This window comes from Triticum urartu, chromosome 6, assembly GCF_003073215.2.
Source record: "Triticum urartu cultivar G1812 chromosome 6, Tu2.1, whole genome shotgun sequence".
Taxonomy (NCBI): Eukaryota; Viridiplantae; Streptophyta; class Magnoliopsida; order Poales; family Poaceae; genus Triticum; species Triticum urartu.
The window spans coordinates 516,562,209-516,578,342 of NC_053027.1; the positions used below are offsets into that span (position 1 = coordinate 516,562,209).

General features: G+C 41.4%; 1 pseudogene; it reads left to right on the top strand.

Annotated features, from left to right (window-relative positions):
• The first annotated feature begins 10,199 nt into the window (after positions 1 to 10,199).
• Positions 10,200 to 15,880, top strand: LOC125516894 (annotated as a pseudogene).
• Positions 15,881 to 16,134: the final 254 nt, after the last annotated feature.

The window sequence follows — 16,134 nt, forward strand, 5'->3', positions numbered from 1 at the left end:
CATGTCTTCGCCTTATCCCGTTTCCAGGCATCGACGACGTTCTACTTGCCCCCACCATGATAAGCCATCCTTTGGCATATGTCGCACCCAACCCCCGACAGACGTGATGAGATATGAGTTGTTGTATAAGATGATCATGTTTTGTTGAAGTTATCGGCAACTGGCAGAAGCCTTATGGTTGTCTCTTTATTGCATAAGATGCAAGCGCCAAATAATTGCTTTACTTTATCGCTATGCGATAGCAATAGTTGGCGAGACGACCATGTGACGACACAATGATATAGATCAAGATGATGGAGATCATGGTGTCATGCCGGTGACGATGGAAATCATGACGATGCTTTAGAGATGGAGATCAAAGGCACAAGATGATGATGGCCATATAATGTCACATATTTTGATTGCATATGATGTTTATCTTTTATACATCTTATTTTGCTTAGTTCGACGGTAGCTTTATAAGATGATCTCTCACTAATTATCAAGGTACAAGTGTTCTCCCTGAGTATGCATCGTTGCAAAAGTTCTTCATGCTGAGACACCACGTGATGATCGGGTGTAATAGGCTCTACGTTCAAATACAACGGGTTCAAAACAGTTGCACACGCAAAATACTTAGGTTAAACTTGACGAGCCTAGCATATAACAGATATGGCCTCGGTACACTGAGACCGAAAGGTCGAGCGTGAATCATATAGTAGATATGATCAACATAGTGATGTTCACCATTGAAACTACTCCATCTCACGTGATGATCGAACATGGTTTAGTTGATATGGATCACGTGATCACTTAGAGGATTAGAGGGATGTCTATCTAAGTGGGATTTCTTAAGTAATATGATTAATTGAACTTAAATTTATCATGAACTTAGTCCTGGTAGTATTAGCATATCTATGTTGTAGATCAATAGCTCGTGTTTAGCTCCCCTGTTTTATTTTTTGATATGTTCCTAGAGAAACTAAGTTGAAAGATGTTAGTAGCAATGATGCGGATTGGATCCGTGATATGAGGTTTATCCTCATTGTCGCACAGAAGAATTATGTCCTTGATGCATCGCTAGGTGACAAACCTATTGCAGGAGCAGATGCAGATGTTATGAACGTTTGGCTAGCTTAATATGATGACTACTTGATAGTTTAGTGCACCATGCTTAAACGGCTTAGAATCGGGACTTCAAACACATTTTGAACGTCATGGACCATATGAGATGTTCCAGGAGTTGAAGTTAATATTTTAAGCAAATACCCGAGTTGAGAGATATGAAGTCTCCAACAAGTTCTATAGCTAAAAGATGGAGGAGAATAGCTCAAGCAGTGAGCATGTGCTCAGATTGTCTGGGTACTACAATCGCTTGAATCAAGTGGGAGTTAATCTTCCAGATAAAATAGTGATTGACAGAATTCTCTAGTCACCATCACCAAGTTAGTAGAACTTCGTGATGAACTATAATATGCAAGGGATAATAGAAACGATTCCCAAGCTCTTCGTGATGCTGAAATCGACGAAGGTAGAAATCAAGAAAAGAATCAAGTGTTGATGGTAAATAAAACCACTAGTTTGAAGTAAAGGGACGAAGGGAAGAAAGGGGAACTTCAAGAAGAACGGCAAGCAAGTTGCTGCTCAAGTGAAAAAACCCAAGTCCGGACCTAAGCCTGAAACTGAGTGCTTCTACTACAAAGGGACTGGTCACTGGAAGCGTAACTACCCCAAGTAATTGGCGGATAAGAAGGATGGCAAAGTGAACATAGGTATATTTGATATACATGTTATTGATGTGTGCTTTGCTAGTGTTTATAGCAACCCCTTAGTATTTGATACTAGTTAAGTTGCTAAGAATAGTAACTCGAAACGGGAGTTGCAGAATGAACAGAGACTAGTTAAGGGTGAAGTGACGATGTGTATTGGAAATGGTTCCAAGATTGATATGATCATCATCGCACACTCCCTATACTTTCGGGATTTGTGTTAAACCTAAAATAAATGTTATTTAGTGTTTGTGTTAAGCATGAATATGATTGGATCATGTTTATTGCAATACGGTTATTCATGTAAGTTAGAGAATAATTGTTGTTCTGTTTACATGAATAAAACCTTCTATGGTCATACACCCAATGAAAATGGTTTGTTGGATCTCGATCATGGTGATACACATTTTCATAATACTGAAGCCAAAAGATGCAATGTTAATAATGATAGTGCAACTTATTTGTGACACTGCCGTCTAGGTCATATTGGTGTAAAGCGCATGAAGAAAATCCATGCTGATGGGCTTTTGGAATCACTTGATTATGAATCAGTTGATGCTTGCGAACCATGCCTCATGGGCAAGATGACTAAGACTCCGTTCTTCGGAACAATAGAGCGAGCAACAGATTTGTTGGAAATCATACATACTGATGTATGTGGTCCGATGAATATTGAGGCTCGCGGCAGGTATTATTATTTTCTGATCTTCACAGATGATTTGAGCAGATATGAGTATATCTGCTTAATGAAACACAAGTCTGAAATATTTGAAAAGTTCAAAGAATTTCAGAGTGAAGTGCAGAATCATCGTAACAAAAATAAAAGTTTCTACGATATGATCGCAGAAGTAAAATATTTGAGTTACGAGTTTGGCCTTCAGTTAAAACAATGTGAAATAGTTTCACTACTCACGCCACCTGGAACACCACAGTGTAATGGTGTGTCCGAACATCGTAACCGTACTTTATTAGATATGGTGCGATCTATGATGTCTCTTACCAATTTACCACTATCGTTTTGGGGTTATGCATTAGAGACAGCTACATTCACGTTAAATAGGGCACCATCTAAATCCGTTGAGACAACACCATATGAACTATGGTTTGTCAAGAAACCTAAGTTGTCCTTTCTTAAAGTTTGAGGTTGTAATGCTTATGTGAAAAAGTTTCAACCTGATAAGCTCAAACCCAAATCGGAGAAGTGTGTCTTCATAGGATACCTAAAAGAAAATGTTGGGTACACCTTCTATCACAGATCCGAAGGCCAGATATTCATTGCTGAGAATGGATCCTTCCTAGAGAAGGAATTTCTCTCGAAAGAAGTGAGTGGGAGGAAAGTAGAACTTGATGAGGTAACTGTACCTGCTCCCTTATTGGAAAGTAGTTCATCACAGAAATCTGTTCCTGTGACTACTACACCAATTAGTGAGGAAGCTAATGATGATGATCATGTAACTTCAGATCAAGTTACTACTGAACCTCATAGGTAAACCAGAGTGAGATCCGCACTAGAGTGGTACGGTAATCCTGTTCTGGAGGTCATGTTACTTGACCATGACGAACCTACGAACTATGAGGAAGCGATGATGAGCCCAGATTCCACGAAATGGCTTGAGGCCATGAAATCTGAGATGAGATCCATATATAAGAACAAAGTATGGACTTTGATTGACTTGCCCAAAGATCGGCGAGCCATTGAGGTTAAATGGATCTTCAAGAGGAAGAAGGACGCTGATAGTAGTGTTACTATCTACAAAGCTAGAATTGTCGCAAAAGGTTTTCGACAAGTTCAGGGTGTTGACTACGATGAGAGTTTCTCACTCGTATCTATGCTTAAGTCTGTCCGAATCATGTTAGCAATTGCCACATTTTATGAAATTTGGCAAATGGATAAACAAAACTACATTCCTTAATGGATTTATTAAGGAAGAGTTGTATATGATGCAACAAGAAACTTTTATCCATCCTAAAGGTGCTAACAAAATATGCAAGCTCCAGCGATCCATCTATGGACTGGTGTAAGCATCTCGGAGTTGGAATATACGCTTTGATAAGTTGATCAAAGCACATAGTTTTATACAGACTTGCGGTGAAGCCTGTATTTACAAGAAAGTGAGTGGGAGCACTACAACATTTCTGATAAGTATATGTGAATGACATATTGTTGATCGGAGATAATGTAGAATTATTCTGCAAAGCATAAAGGAGTGTTTGAAAGGAGTTTTTCAAAGAAAGACCTCAGTGAAGCTGCTTACATATTGAGCATCAAGATCTATAGAGATAGATCAAGACGCTTGATAAGTTTTTCAATGAGTACATACCTTGACAAGATTTTGAAGTAGTTCAAAATGGAACAGTCAAAGAAAGAGTTCTTGCCTGTGTTACAAGGAGTGAAACAGAGTAAGACTCAAAGCCCGACCACGGCAGAAGATAGAAAGAGAATGAAAGTCATTCCCTATGCCTTGGCCATAGGTTCTATAAAATATGCCATGCAGTGTACCAGATCTATTGTATACCCTACACTGTTTTTGGCAAGGGAGTACAATAGTGATCTAGGAGTAGATCACTGGACAATGGTCAAAATTATCCTTAGTGGAATAAGGATATGTTTCTCGATTATGGAGGTGACAAAAAAGGTTCATCGTAAAGGGTTACGTCGATGCAAATTTTGACACCGATCCAGATGACTCTAAATCTCAATCTGGATACATATTGAAAGTGGGAGCAATTAGCTAGAGTAGCTCCGTGCAGAGCATTGTTGACATAGAAATTTGCAAAATACTTACGGATCTGAATGTGGCAGACCCATTGACTAAACTTCTCTCACAAGCAAAACATGATCACACCTTAGTACTCTTTGGATGTTAATCATATAGCGATGTGAACTAGATTATTGTCTCTAGTAAACCCTTTGGGTGTTGGTCACATGTCAATGTGAACTATGGGTGTTAATCACATGGTGATGTGAACTATTGGTATTAAATCACATGGCGATGTGAACTAGATTATTGACTCTAGTGCAAGTGGGAGACTGAAGGAAATATGCCCTAGAGGCAATAATACAGTTATTATTTATTTCCTTATATCATAATAAATGTTTATTATTCATGCTAGAATTGTATTAACCGGAAACATGATACATGTGTGAATACATAGACAAACAGAGTGTCACTAGTATGCCTCTACTTGACTAGCTCGTTGATCAAAGATGGTTATGTTTCCTAGCCATAGACAAAGAGTTGTCATTTGATTAACGGGATCACGTCATTAGGAGAATGATGTGATTGACTTGACCCATTCCGTTAGCTTAGCACTTGATCGTTTAGTTTGTTGCTATTGCTTTCTTCATGACTTATACATGTTCCTATGACTATGAGACTATGCAACTCCCGTTTATCGGAGGAACACTTTGTGTGCAACCAAAGGTCACAACGTAACTGGGTGATTATAAAGGTGCTCTACAGGTGTCTCCGAAGGTACTTGTTGGGTTGGCGTATTTCGAGATTAGGATTTTTCACTCCGATTGTCGGAGAGGTATCTCTGGGCCCACTCGGTAATGCACATCACTATAAGCCTTGCAAGCATTGCAACTAATGAGTTAGTTGCGGGATGATGTATTATGGAATGAGTAAAGAGACTTGATGGTAACGAGATTGAACTAGGTATTGAGATACCGACGATCGAATCTTGGGTAAGTAACATACCGATGACAAAGGGAACAACGTATGCGGTTTGACCGATAAAGATCTTCGTAGAATATGTAGGAGCCAATATGAGCATCCAGGTTCCGCTATTGGTTATTGACCGGAGATGTGTCTCAGTCATGTCTACATAGTTCTCGAACCCGTAGGGTCCGCACGCTTAAAGTTCGATGACGGTTATATTATGAGTTTATGTGTTTTGATGTACCGAAGGTAGTTCAGAGTCCCGGATGAGATCGGGGACATGACGAGGAGTCTCGAAATGTTCGAGACGTAAAGATCGATATATTGGATGACTATATTCGGACATCGGAAAGGTTCCGAGTGATTCGGGTATTTATCGGAGTACCGGGGGACTTACGGGAATTCGCCGGGGAGTGGATGGGCCTTATTGGGCTTTAGGGGAAAGAGAGAGAGGCAGGCCGCGTGCCCCCCCAAGGCCTAGTCCGAATTGGACTAGGGGGAAGGGCTGCGCCCCCTCCTTCCTACTCTTCTCTTTTCCCTTTCCTTCTCTCCTACTCCTACTACTTGGAAGGACTCCTAGTTCTACTAGGAAAGGGGGAATCCTACTCCCGGTGGGAGTAGGACTCCCCTAGGGCGCGCCATAGAGAGGGCCGGCCCCTCCCCTCCTCCACTCCTTTATATACGTGGCCAGGGGCACCCCATAGACACAACAATTGATCTCTTGATCTCTTAGCCGTGTGCGGTGCCCCCCTCCACCATAATCCACCTCGATCATATCGTAGTGGTGCTTAGGCGAAGCCCTGCGTCGGTAGAACATCATCATCGTCACCACGCCGTCGTGCTGACGAAACTCTCCCTCAACACTCGGCTGGATCAGAGTTCGAGGGACGTCATCGAGTTGAACGTGTGCAGAACTCGGAGGTGCCGTGTGTTCGGTACTTGATCGGTCGGATCGTGAAGACATACGACTACATCAACCACGTTGTGCTAACGCTTCCGCTTTCGGTCTACGAGGGTACGTGGACAACACTCTCCCCTCTCATTGCTATGCATCACCATGATCTTGCGTGTGCGTAGGAATTTTTGAAATTACTACATTCCCTAACATTGATGATGCTACTTCTGCTATGCATGATACTTACGATGAAACTACCTCTATGCCTGATACTACTATGCCACTTAGTGATTTTCTCGAGGAACAACTTGCTAGGGCTAGAGAGATTGAAAATATTGAATCTGATTTTGAAGATGAAAGTGATGATGAAGAATCACTTGTTATTCCTAAGGGTTATTTATTTGATAAAGATGCTTCTTTAGCTATTTTAGCTCGCAAAGATAGATATGAACTCAAAAGGTTATTAGCTAAATGGAATAAGCAATCTCCAAATGCTAGGATGAGACCTGACCCTGCTTTTGCTACTTCACCTATATGTGTTGCTGATAAGGATTATGAATTCTCTGTTGATCCTGATATAATTACTTTGGTTGAATCTGATCCTTTTCATGGTTATGAATCTGAAACTGTTGTAGCACATCTTACTAAATTAAATGATATAGCCACCCTGTTCACTAATGATGAGAGATCTCGCTACTTTTATATCCTTAAAATATTTCCATTCTCATTAAAGGGTGATGCTAAGATATGGTTTAATTCTCTTGATCCTGGTTGTGTGCGTAGTTCCCAGGATATGATTTATTACTTCTCTGCTAAATATTTCCCTGCTCATAAGAAACAAGCTGCTTTAAAGGAAATATACAACTTTGTGCAAATTAAAGAAGAGAGTCTCCCACAAGCTTGGGGGAGGCTTCTCAAGTTACTTAATGCTTTGCCTGATCATCCTCTTAAGAAAAAATGAAATACTTTTTATAATGGACTAACCGATGCTTCCAGAGATTACCTGGATAGTTGTGCTGGTTCTCTTTTCAGGGAAAGAACACCGGATGAAGCTGAAATCTTATTGAATAATATGTTGACAAATGAAAATAATTGGGCACCTCCTGAGCCAGCTCCTGTTCCAATTAATGATCCTATTCCTAAACCAACTTCGAAGAAGAGAGGTGTTCTATTTCTCAGTCCTGAAGATATGCAAGAGGCAAAGAAATCTATGAAAGAAAAAGGTATTAAAGCTGAAGATGTTAAGAATTTACCTCCTATTGAAGAAATACATGGTCTTAATTTACCGCCTGATGAAGAAAATATATGATCTTAATCCTTTATTTATTGAAGAACCTCCAGACCTCGATAACCCGACACAGGTAGTAAAGGTAAATTCTCTCTATAGATATGATAAAGCTGAAATCCCTCCTACTAAAATTGCTAGTCAATGCTTGGATGAGTTTGATAATTTTATATTTAAGCAAGAATACTTCAATGCTTATTTTGGTAGACAATTAAAACAAGATGCTGATATGATTAAATACTTGGGTGATTATATGGCTAATATTAGAGGTGAACTTAAACTTGTTAGCAAACATGCTTCTATGGTTACCACTCAAGTAGAACAAGTACTTAAAGCTCAAAAATAATTGCTCAATGAGATGAATAGTAAGGAAAATGATTATGCTGTTAAAGTGGCTACTAGAACTGGTAGAATGACTCAGGAACCTTTGTATCCTGAAGGCCACCCTAAGAGAATTGAGCAAGATTCTTAGAGAAATAAAATTGATGCACCTAGTTCTTCTAAAAGGAAGAAAAAGAAAAATGATAGAGCTGTGCAAACTTCTAGTGAACCTATTGCTGAACCACCTAATAATCCAAATGATATCTCTATGTCTGATGCTGAAACTCAATCTGGTAATGAACATGAACCTAATGAAAATGTTAATGATGATGTTCACATTAATGCTCAAGCTAGTAATGATAATGATGTAGAAATTGAACCTGCTGTTGATCTTGATAACCCACAATCAAAGAATCAACGGTATGATAAGAAAGACTTTGTTGCTAGGAAACATGGTAAAGAAAGAGAATCTTGCGTTCAGAAACCCATGCCTTTTCCTCCCTAACCATCCAAGAAAAAGGATGATGAGGATTTTGAGTGCTTTGCTGAAATGATTAGACCTATCTTTTTGCGTATGCGATTGACTGATATACTCAAAACAAATCCTTATGCTAAGTACATGAAAGATATTATTACAAATAAAAGAAAGATACCGGAAGCTGAAATTTCCACCATGCTTGCTAATTATACTTTTAAGGGTGGAATACCAAAGAAACTTGGGGATCCAGGAGTACCTACTATACCATGCTCCATTAAAAGAAACTATGTTAAAACTGCTTTATGTGATCTTGGAGTCGGTGTTAGTGTTATGCCTCTCTCTTTATATCGTAGACTTGATTTGAATAAGTTGACACCTACTGAAATATCTTTGCAAATGGCTGATAAATCAACTGCTATACCTGTCGGTATTTGTGAGGATGTGCCTGTTGTGGTTGCAAACGTTACTATTTTAACGGACTTTGTTATTCTTGATATTCCCGAGGACGATAGTATGTCTATTATTCTTGGAAAACCTTTTCTTAATACTGCAGGGGCTGTTATTGATTGCAACAAAGGCAATGTCACTTTTCATGTTAATGGTAATGAGCATACGGTACACTTTCCGAGGAAACAACCTCAAGTTCATAGTATCAATTCTATCGGAAAAATTCCATCTATTATATTTGGAGGTTTTGAATTTCCTCTTCCTACTGTCAAGAATAAATATGATATACTTATTATTGGGGATGTGCATATCCCTGTTGAGGTAACCTAGTGTTATTCGAAATTTCTCCGGTTTCATGTTAATCGGAATGGGTTTGTTAACAAGACTTGATCAACCTTGTTAGTCGATTCCTTTTGACGAGCATGAGATGGACGAAACTAGAAGCACAACCCTCTGTACCCTTTCTATACTTTCTGTTATTTAGTTGAAATAAAGTAAAAATAAATAATTTTCTGTCTGTTATCTGATTATCCGTGCAATATAAAAATACCTCGAAAATAAAAGTTCTCAAAATGCCCTGAAAATTAAATATGATTTTTTATAGAAAATTTGAGGATTTATGGAACAAAGAACACACCAGGGGGGCAATCACCTTGCCACGAGGGTGGAGGGCGCGCCCACCCCCCCTAGGGCGCACCCCCTGCCTCATGGGCCCACGGTGGCCCTCCTCCACTTATTCTTCCAGCCACACACTTCATCTTCCTCCCCCAAACACGAAAAACCAACTCAAACCCTAGTCCAAGCTCGTTTTGCTGCCATTTTCGATCTCCTTGCTCAAAGCACCTCTCACAAAACTGCTTGGGGAGATTGTTTCTTGGTATGTGACTCCTCCATTCGTCCAATTAGTTTTTGTTCTAGTGCTTTATTCATTGCAAATTTGTGTTGCTTAGGTGACCCTGTTCTTGAGCTTGCATGTCAAATTTATATGGTCAAAAGTAGTTTTGATGCATGATATAGGCCCTAGGCACTTGTAGGAGTAGTTGCTATCAATATTATTGAGTTTGGTTTACTTTTATTTTGAAGTTACTAAAAATTTCAGAAATTTTCAGAAAATGATGAGGAGATTATTGAGGGGCTCATCGAGCCAAAGCTCGAAGGAAAAGGCACCGAAGCCTAAGTATAATGGGCGTGTCTAGTGGGCGGCCGGCTGCCCACTAGTGCAACCGAGCGGCCAGCTGAAAAAGGAAACCCCTTGTCCCCACGAAACAGAAAAGGAAGGGGCTCATCAAACAGACCAATTGACCGGCCACCAAACAAACCGATCGAGCCCCACGTAGCCAGCTGTCCCCAGCTCGCACCCATGCCCCCGCTCGCCCCCACGCCTCAGCCCCTCCCACGCTGCCTTTTTCTTCTTCTCCACGCCAAAAGCAGATCCAACAGAGATCGCCCCCAACCCTTCTTCCTCCTCCTACACAGCCGCCATGGGAGCCCCAAAGTAGAAGGAGCTGCTTCAAGATCTAAAGGGCAGGGTGGTCAGAGCCATACCGGGCAGTAAGATCAAGTAAGATCAAGCAGGTAAGCCCCCTCTGCACCTCTTCACTTCCCCCTTTCTTCTACTGCATAGGCATATGTAAACCCCTTCTCCATGGATCCATGGAGAATCTGCTTCAAAAAAGAGGTGAATCTGGCACATCACACCAGCCTACTTGATGTTACTGCTGGATGTGTTAAACATGCCAAAAACTACTTGATGCATGCCAGACAAGTTTCTACCACCTGGATGTGTTAAACAAGCCAACTAAAAACAAGTTCTCTGCAATTAAAACATGATTAAAGCCAATCAACAAAGCATTGTAGCCAAAAACTAAACATGCATTCTACCAACTTGTAGTTATTTTGCAAAATGAACAAATTGACTGTCCAATAGATATGTGCAACGAAAAAATCATAAATGTGCAACTGAACATGCATCCCAGCCAACTGAACCTATATTCTGGCAACTCGGCATGCATGCTAGCCAAAACTAAAACATGCATTGTACCCCACGTGTTATCTGGCCAACTAAAAAACATGTATCTGGCCAACTAAACATGTATCCTGGCCAAGTAAACATGTATATTTGCAATACATGTTTGTGAGTGAACACTGAGTGAACACTTTGGGAAAACTGTAGTATATGTGCAAATAAAAAACATGTTTTCTGGCCAACTAAACATGCATGTTGGCAAAAAACTGAGAAAATGTATCCTGGCCAACTGAGACATCTATTCTAGCCAACTGAATGCATTAACTGTCCAACTAAACATGCATGTTGGCCAAAAACTGAAATAAATGCAACCTGGCCAGCTGAGACATCTATTCTAGCCAACTAAAAACATTGAATGTCCAACTAGATATGTATGCTGGCCAAGTGGAAAGATGCATCCTGGCAATTGAGACGTCTATTCTAGCGAAAACCAGAAATCTGTAGTGCAACAGGAAAAACACAAGAACTTTTGTCCATGGCTAATGAAGCCACAAACCATATTAACATATTCACACATATAATCTTGTCCCACGCATATATTCTGGTCCCACACCTATTGCAAACCATATTAATATGTTCAAATATACCAGAACTAGAAACATAAACGGCGATGAAAAACATATAACTATAATCTGTCCTCCAATTCTTCTTTCTTCTTTCACCTGGATTTTCCTTCTCAAATGTAGCATCCAATTATGTGCAGAAAAATCTGAAAAGAGCTCCTTGTGAAACGGAAACCTACAGATCATTACAACAAAACAAAAAAGGGGGAAAGTCAGAAAAACTCTGTAGCAAAAAGAAGTCATGCTTTTGCCAGTTATTTACTGCAAACTGTGCAACTAACATAACAAATCTGTGCAAGCAAAAAATTTCATAACTGTTATAATAAAAGATTATGCTACAGTCATGTTGTTTTTGGAACTAAGATTATCACAAAATGGTGTGCAACTGCCTATTTACTAAGTTTTTAGGTTGTTTGAAACACTCTTTTTCTGTGGTTACCAACTGATGACATCAATTTCTTCTTTTTATATATGTGCAGGGAGTGTGTGGCGGCATCCAAGAACAAGGAAAAAATGCTTGATCTCAATGAGTTGCCTCCAGATCTCAATGAGCTTCCTCATGATATGGATCAGCAGCAACCCAACATACAACAAGGAAATTGGACAGAAAATGGTCGATCTGTTTACTACACGCAGGCAAGTCATGATGGTAACCCTACGGGCCATGACAATGTGGCAGGCCAGTCATCAGCCCGTGGTGCCCATGTAGTGGTGTCTTTGCAGTCAGAGAGCCATACTCTTGATGACACAGGAACTAAGGCAAATGTTCCTGGTCCAACCAGGACTGAGCTAGGAGCTGGGGCTGTTGACAGAGCTGTGCAAGTAGAAGAAGGAGAGGATGAGGCTGGTTCTCAACCTATGGAACCCTATGTTGGCATGAGGTTTGACAGCCTTCAAATTGCTAAGGATCACTACAACAGCTACACACTACGGATGCGTTTCTCTATCAAGATGAACACCTCTAGACGGACAGCCCGCACCAATGAATTGATAAAACAACAGTTTTGCTACAACAAGTTCAAGAAGCCCAAAGCTGATGATGGAGGAGCTAAGGCTCCTCCTGTCCTGGACCCTATTCCAGATCCAAAATCTGTTAACAGTGATGAGGAGATGGAAGAAGAACCTCCAATATTTGCTGAAGAGGAGGCTGGTACTAGTAAGAAGAAGAAGAAGCGCAAACGCGAGACAATAAAGCAGACTGAATGCAAGGCAAAAATGTTGGTGAAGCTGATAGATGGGCGATGGGAGGTGACGCACTTTGTTCGTGACCACAATCATCCGCTCGTGAACAAACCTTCATTGTCCAAATACTTGAGATCCCACCAAGGCATCTCACCTGATGAAAAGGAGTTTCTACGCATCTTCTATAACTGCAACTTGACTACAGGTGTGGCGTTTTTCTATATCCCTTGAAGAATTAAGTTTCCCTCTAGGAAGTCCAGTGTGCAACTGTTATGGTACTACTGTGCAATTGAAATGGCTTAACTGTGCAACTGGTGTCCAACTTCCCATGCTTTTTGTATATCACTTTTGGTGCTTCTTGTGCACCTAGATTGTCTTTACTGTGCAACTACACAATGTCCTGTATGCAAAAACTGCAAAGTGTTTTTAAAAAGGTGCAGCTAGGTGTCCATTTCCTGCGATTATCTTCTGTGCCAACACGTGTCCTATTACTGTGCAGCTGGATGTGCGCATTTGTGCAACTAAAAAAAGGATATACTGTTTGTTTTTGTATTATGCAGGACGGATGATGCATGTAATGGCAGAGTTCTATGGATCTGAGATGATGGTGCCGTTCGGACCAAAGGCAATAACAAATCTTTGTACAAGTTTCCGTAGAGATGACACAAAGGAGGGTGATCTGATTGAGACACTTGCGCACTTCAAGGATATACAAAAAACGATCCAGACTTCTTCTATAAGGTGAAATATGATGAAGAGGACAGAGTTGTCAACATATTTTGGGTGGACAGCTTAGCTCGAAAAGCTTATGCGGAGGCGTACCACGATTGCATATCGTTTGACACTACCTACATGACCAACTTGTACAATATGCCGTTCGCGCCCTTCATAGGAATAAACCGACATGGCCAATCTTTCATGCTGGGTTGCGCGTTTGTGAGGTAGGAGTTGGCATCGAGCTTTGATTGGGTCTTTGGAGCATTCCTAGAGGCTATGGATGGCAAACCTCCTGACAACTTCATCACTGATCAGGATGGTGCGATGAGGCAGTCAATACAGAGCATCTTTCCAACCACCGTGCATCGTAGTTGTCGATGGCACATCATGAAAATGGCTCAGGAAAAGGTTGGTTGGCTACTGTGCCGGAATCCAGGACTCTCTGATGATTTCAACAAGTGTGTTGACTTCAGCTTCACTATAGACAAGCTTGAGCAGAATTGGGATGGGTCAATGATGAAGTATGAGGCTATGACACACACGCACTTTGGGAAGTTGTACGAATACAGGTCAACTTGGGTGCCGTGCTACTTCAAACACAGGTTCTTCCCCTTCCTCCAGTCTACACAGCGTAGTGAGGGGTTCAACGCCATCCTGAAAAGATATGTGAACCCACACAACTCAATGCTGAACTTCGTCGAGCAATATGAAAAAAATCCAGAACCACATCCTTGCCAAGGAAGGCTGCAATGATTATAGGACAGAACACCTTGAGATTGAGTTGTGGTCCAACTTCCCAATAGAGAAGCAAGCTTACAAAACCTATACTAGAGACCTTTACCGCAAGTTCAGAGAAGAGTTTGAGCTGATTGGACGTTATAATGCATTCCAAGTTGGTGCTGATGTGTTTGAGCTCAGACCGAACCAGGAATTTGTTGCGAAATATGGTTCTCGAAACTACTTGGTGCAGACAAGGGTGGAGGAGGGTTCCTATTTGTGTGAGTGCTGTAAAATGGACAAGGACGGCATCCTCTGTTGCCACATCCTCAAGGTGTTCACCCATGTTGGCGTTGATGTCATACCGGAAAGGTACCTGCTAAGACGGTGGACACCTACTGCTGTACCTAGTGCGCCAGGGACTGGTTATGAGCAACCAGATGAAATGCCTCCTCAATCAAAGAAGCAGATAAGGGAGAGGAACATGATATACGATTTTCGGAAACTAGCAAAGTTTGCGAGTGGTTCTGATCCAGCACAAGCTATTGTATACAAGCATATGCGTGCAACACGTACCGAGATCGGCCACCTGAACAAGTCCAAGAAAAAGAAAAAAACGACTGCTGCAACGGGGCCATCAGATGATGGCAACCCTCGAGGACCTCCTCCACCTCCAGGCAGCAATCAGGGGGCTCATCATCCAGGTAATTACCTGCCCCAACTCCTGATCTAACTAGGTGTGTAACTTCAGTTGCACACATCATTGTGCCCAGTTGCACACACCATGGTAGCCACTTGGACAGAACATACTGCCTAGTTGCGCACGCTGTGTTAGTTCAAGCATCAAGATAACACAGCTAACTTAATTTTCCAGTTCTGCATATAGGTGATGTCAACCCTCAAGGACCTCCTCCCCCTCCTGGCTGTACACGGCATCCTCCGCCACCTCCTCCCCCGCATGCTCCTCCCAATGGCCCTACAGGCAGCACCCAGGGGGCTCGTCGTCCAGGTAATTACCTGCCCCCAACTCCCCATCAAACTAGGTCTGTAACTCCAGTTGCACACATCATGGTGCTCAGTTGCACCGAACAGGCTACCTAGTTGCGCACGCTGTGTTAGTTCGAGCATCAAAAGATAAACACAACTGACTTGTTTGTCCTGTTCTGCCTATAGGTGATGCCAACCCTCAAAGACCTCCTCCCCCGCCAGGCCCAACTAGCAGTGCCCTTTGTGCCACTCCCAATGGACCTACAGGCAGGACTCAGGGGGCTCATCACCCAGGTTAGTACCTTCACCGACTCCAAAACAAAAACTAGGGTGAGTGACTTTAGTTGCACATATCATAGTGCCCAGTTGAACAGAACATGCTGCCTAGTTGCGTGCGTTGTGTTAGTTTGAGGATCAAGCTAAAAATCTAACTTGTTTTTCATGTTCTGCCCATAGGTGACTACAATCCAAGTACCATGACAGGCCGTGCTAATGCAGGTGTTTTTTTTAACTTAACTTGCACATAGCAACCAGTTAGTTGCACAAAATGTACTGTGTGGTTGCACAGAACATCAGTGCTGGTTGCACAATAACAAAAATACTAAACTTTTTATATGATTATTACACAGGTGATCATGACGGTCCTACTGCCCATTGGAGGCTGCATCCCTTGCACAAGCTTCTGATGATTTTGTGCCCAGGGATCCTCCAAGGTCTACTACAAAGGGTAGGGCAAAGAGTCGATGGTACAAATCGGCGCTGGAGCTACACCCAAAGAAGAAAAACAAATGCAGCCAGTGCCAATCTACAGAGCACACTGCTGGTGTGTGTCCACAGAGGCTCCTGTGATTCTGTTTCCTCATTTGTAACTTTGGAACAAAAAAGGAAAAGAATGATGTTTTTTTAGCAATGTTGGGACCATGTGGACACATTCAGCATCTATGATTCCTCTTTATCTAATTTATGCTGCTTGAATTAGTTCATGCACTGTGTAAAAAAAGTTGCTATTTGTGCCTTTGTTGGCAACTGGTTAAATATTTAGTTGTTGAACAATTGTATATCCACTGCTCCTAATGTATCAACAAAAGTGATGATATTGAGTT